The sequence below is a fragment of the Epinephelus moara genome, chromosome 24, assembly GCF_006386435.1.
Source record: "Epinephelus moara isolate mb chromosome 24, YSFRI_EMoa_1.0, whole genome shotgun sequence".
NCBI lineage: Eukaryota > Metazoa > Chordata > Actinopteri > Perciformes > Serranidae > Epinephelus > Epinephelus moara.
This window is the reverse complement of record NC_065529.1, coordinates 11712521-11717470: the sequence shown is the minus strand read 5'-3', so window position 1 is coordinate 11717470 and position 4950 is coordinate 11712521. Positions and strand designations below refer to the sequence as shown.

Below are 4950 nucleotides of genomic sequence, written 5' to 3'. Positions count from 1 at the left end.
ATTTGAAATGGGCCGGTAGTTGTTCAGTACTGTGGCATCAAGACTGCTCTTCTTTAGGAGAGGCTTTATGACCGCAGTTTTCAAGGCCTTTGGGAATGTTCCAGATTGTAGTGACATGTTAACTATGTGAGCGAGTGGTGGTAACAAACTGCTCAGCACAGACTTTAGAAATCTGCTGAATAACCTCAGCATACACAGGTGAGTACTTTTGGTTACACTTGTTGAGCAAGTTTAAGAGTAATATACGTAAAGAGGTGGAAACAGCCAAAGTTTATACCTGTTCATTTCTGTTGTAATCACAATTTTGCATTTTCTGATTAGTGCAGGTGGGATAGGCCGATAGCATTGTTAAACATGTATAAAGCACAATTGGAATATTTACCTTAGAGTTTTTAAAGTAGTTTAGTAGACGCAGGGTCTCTTGTCTGTTTTCAATCAGCTCTGTGCAATGTCATGTACATGATGTACACAAACCAGCTCACCAACAGTTTGCAAGGCTGGGTCGGATATACACGCCAAAACAAAACAGACCGAACTGCCACTTTAAATATACTGAGTTAAAAATACTGACTTAGTGCATTTTTCACTGGGCCCTCTGGTTAGATTGAATATGTTTGAACTATGATTTGTCAGCCCATATTATGTTCAGCTGATATTCCAACAGTGCTCATCCTGGACTAACCTGCTGTGTCTGTTGTGAAGTTTGAAGATCTATTTGTAACGACGACTTTCTGCAAACTAGAAGAATTAAAGACCACTCAAACACACAGAGTCGTCCTCTCCCTCCTCTGACTGGACCCAGTCCAGCTTTAGTGTCAGGAGAACCTTTGAGCAGTGGTGTTTGTTCAGATGGAGAAGTCAATGTCATTTTGAAATCCTGCTGTATTCTCTACACTGTGTGTTTGGCCTCTGTATCTTTTTGGAGCTGGTCTGACGCTGTGAGCACTGGGCCTCCTGTGTACAGTCAAAAGATTAAAAAAAAAGGTCACATGCAGCATCTTTCCGGGATGGGGGTTGGGTGGTTGGGTGGAGACTCACTCACTCTGCTAAACAAGAAATTGAGCGGAGAGAGCCAAGACCAGGACGGTAACCACTGGCTGAAGCTCATAGCCTTATGAGGTCATTTTCGCATGAATCACCAAGACTGATAAAGAATAATTTACATGTGTTGATCATCTTTCTAAATCTGAAGAATCTGAAGAAGAATCTGTGCTGAATTCGGCTGGGTGAGTTTCTAACAACTGTTTTCTCTGTGGCACATTTTTGGAATGGATATTAGATATCTAGTTTCTGGTGGGTTTTTAAGGGGTTTACCTCATCATTGTCTCTGTTGTCTACTTTGTATTTCGGGGAAATGGCGGTCTGTGTGGGGTCCTGCAGACCACCTTCTCACCCCAGCCTGGAAAACTGGTTAATGATATACTACCGTGTGAGGTTTTAACAGTTCTCAGCAGAAGCTGTGCCACAGCAACAGACTTCAGGTTGAAGCAGAGAAAGATTCTGCATGACATATTAAAGCGTGTACACAGCAGCTGCTGGTTTTGTGTAGATAAGAGCAGGGTGTGGTTACAGTGGGTTACTTTTACTTTTCAACATACATGAAAATGTAAAAAAAAAAAAAAAAGTTTTTGTGGTAAATAATGTCTCGGCCTGTCATTAGGACCTGCACTATATCAGGCTGTGCCATCATAAATCTCCTGAGCCCTCTGAGAGGCACCAACATTCTCCAGCTCTGACCTGACATACCTTCCAGATGCCTTTAAAACTCCCACATAAGCAAAGCGCAGATACTCGGCAGCTTGACCCGGTCACATATCTACACTGTGTCTGTTTAAGTTAAACAACAGTGGTTGGTCCAACTGGCTTGTGCGGCAATGTTATGTGAATACTGTGGCCCTAAAAAAAGATAACTGAAAAACGAACTCTAATCACAACCAAGAAAACTTCCTCTTGGATGCCTCCCTTTCTTTCTCTCTTCCTCTTAAATACTTCAACCGCAAAATGATCATTTGTACATGAATTTCTCAATGTGTTCATTCTTTTTTTTATTGCACTTTCACACTTAAATAAACACAGCACTGCCCTCACTTTCATGTTGCGCTACATTCCGGCTAATGTTCTAAATTTCACATCAACTAAGACTTCAAAATAAGAGTCCTGCTCACCTGAATTCACTGCATCTCCTATGGATCTATGGATACACCTGCTGCTGTTTTTTTGTTTGTTTTATTTTTTAACAGAAGTCTTCGTTCACCATGGAGGCATGGTGGCACTCTCTTTCAATTTTGTGTATGTGTCCCAACAAGCCCTCTAAATAGGGGCTGGGTGATTCATCAACGTAATTGATGTCACTCTTTACGTTAATACACTGATTTACAAAACGTGCCTTGGCATGTTGGAATAAAGTAGACTGCACCCAGTCAAAGCATAGATTCATTCAGCTAACAAGCTGTGCCTGAAAACCTCTCCTACAAAGTAAAAATGACTTCTGACAGGAGTGTAACCACAGCACTCGGAGTGAAAGCATCCCAGAGCTGTTTGTTAACACGGCAGCAAGACAGTCCTATCTGTTTGCTTTTTGTTCCCACCCAGGTATGACATATCAGGACTATCAACACGTGGAACATCTCTCGGTTAGTAATACTACTGTTGTTATTCTGCTGTTTTATATTTTCTGTTTACTTTAACGGGCACGCACAAGCAAGAAAACGGATTAAACTACCAGACTGATATAAACTTAAGTTTATATGTAATAATAATAATAATAATAATAATAACTTTATTTATATAGCACCTTTAAAAACAAAAGTTTACAAAGTGCTTTGACAAACAAATCAAATGCAGGATATCTATAGCAACAGAGTCAAAACAGTGAGGGCAAACAAAAGCAGGACAAAATTAAGCTAAAATTGAGGTGAAGTTAAGCAAAACACAGACAGAATGATAAAGACAGAATGTTAAAAGAGATAACAATAAAGGCAATAAAACTATTATTTCTAAATACTAGAAACAAACGAATAGAAGGATAAAAAGACAACATTGCATAATGACAATAACAAAGAATAAACAATTAAAAGGAATAGAATAAAATAAATAAAAAGAAACAAAGAGAATATATAAAAAGATGACATCACATAAAGGCAAGTCTATAAAAATGGGTTTTAAGAAGAGATTTAAAAGATGTTACTGATGTTGCAAGCCTTATCTCTTCAGGCAGGTCGTTCCAAAGTCGAGGGGCCCTGATGGAAAAAGCGCGGTTGCCTTTTGATAGCCTGTTACTGTCCTCGTTCCACACTGATGCAACATATTTTGAGTGCAGACCTAGCTACTGTCGGTGTGCAGTGTCAACCAATCAGGGGTCACTAGGAAAATCGTAACATATTACACACAAACATCCGTTGAGCTAAGTGTCCTCTTTCAACTAAATAACACTAAATATCAAAAACTTCAGCCAACCATTGCTACTTTACACAAGACGAACAAAACACGTAATCAAATAAATGATGATGCACCCAGGTCACTTTTATTCCTACAGACAGTTTCATTGCTACTCTGTTGCTAGGGCAACAGCTTTGGTCCCTGTTTACTTCCTGTCAGTGACTGCATTAAGAAAATAAAAGGAAATAAAAAGGGACCCATTCAGATTGTTCGTGTTGTCAAGTTTGAAACGGTTTGGCAAATAACCAAACTTACAGATGATGCCTTGTATAAACTGTGAAGGAGCGGGTGACATTAGATTGAAGCCAGCAGTAACATGTGGCTGCCTCAAGCAACATCTGCAAAGGAAGTGAAGCACTTCCTGCTTCCAGGGTAGACAAGATAAACCACACAGAATAACCACCAGGGGTGGGGTCAACGGTCAAGGGAAGATAGTGGCCGTGGCTAAAAGAAAAACAACTGTAGGAAACGAGAAACACTGGTTGTTTGCTGGAACAACTCACTCTGCCCTCTGTGAACATTACACGTCTGTCAGTCTCCTTCATGATGGATTTAGCTTTCCTCATGAGCCACAACTTGGCCACAAAATGAGCAGCACTGGTGGCCCTACACACCCAAGGGCTTTCTCTGAGCCAAACAAAAGCCATGTCAAGAAATGAAGACGAGTAGTTTTCCAGTAGGTTTGTCAGAGCACTTCATAAAAGAGCATGAAACCATGTGGAGCTGCCAGAGTGTGTTTTTGGCGGAGAGCTGTTAGATAGCAGAAGCTTTGAAACAGGGTTTCAGAGTCCCATTAAATGTGCGTTGTTTTATTTATATTATATAATGTGCGTGTGAAGTTTTTATGTTGTTTATGTTTTTGACAAGAAAATGTATTGTGGAGGATCAGAACAAGAAAACAGTAAGAAGGGAATGCCTTAAAACAGTTCAGAGATATGTCACTTGTAGTGCCAAAATACTTGCTGTGAAATGGAACCACAGTTGATTCCCTTCAGGAACGTTCAGCCTACAGGAAGAGGCCAAGCAAACTCCAGGAAGTGTGGAAACAGGAAGCAGCTATTGTGCTGTATTTCCAGTTTTAACTTTACATTACCTAAAGCACTTGTGTATGAAATGTGCAACATAAATAAACTTGCCTGGCTTTTAGCTCAACCAGAGGAAACACGGCGAGTGCTCATCATCAACTGTAGCCATAGACCGCGGAACCGGGGGGGCCAGGGGGGCCATGGCCCGGGTAACTTTTGTACTCTGACATAGAGGGCTGCATTGGGACCCGGCGGGACCCAACGCAAATAGTAATAGTCATTTTGATCCACACTCCACCAGTTGGTGGCGGTAATGGGCCAATTCGCTGTTAGCCAACCGCCATTAAACAGTAGAAGAAGAAGAAAAAGAAGAAGAAGAAGATGTAGCCTAGCGACAGGATGTCAACACAGGAACTTGGTGCACATGCATGAGCGTTTCCACTCCATATTTATTCATAAATGGACGAATATGCCCTGAACCAGCTTT

At 40.9% G+C, this 4950-nt stretch overlaps 1 protein-coding gene across 7 annotated transcripts in view; it reads left to right on the top strand.

Moving 5' to 3' along the window:
- LOC126386070 (uncharacterized) overlaps nucleotides 1-4950 on the top strand; it is a 23078-nt gene that overhangs the window by 9238 nt on the left and 8890 nt on the right. For 2 of the 7 annotated variants that reach the window (XM_050038180.1, XM_050038178.1), the window contains exons 1-2: nucleotides 1067-1226; nucleotides 2593-2633. The exons of 3 other annotated variants lie outside the window; for them this stretch is intronic. The gene's annotated coding sequence lies outside the window, so the exon portion shown is untranslated. Of the gene's footprint in view, nucleotides 1-1066; nucleotides 1227-2592; nucleotides 2634-4950 lie in introns of those variants that run through there. 2 more of the 7 variants (XM_050038179.1, XM_050038177.1) reach the window with 1 other exon arrangement.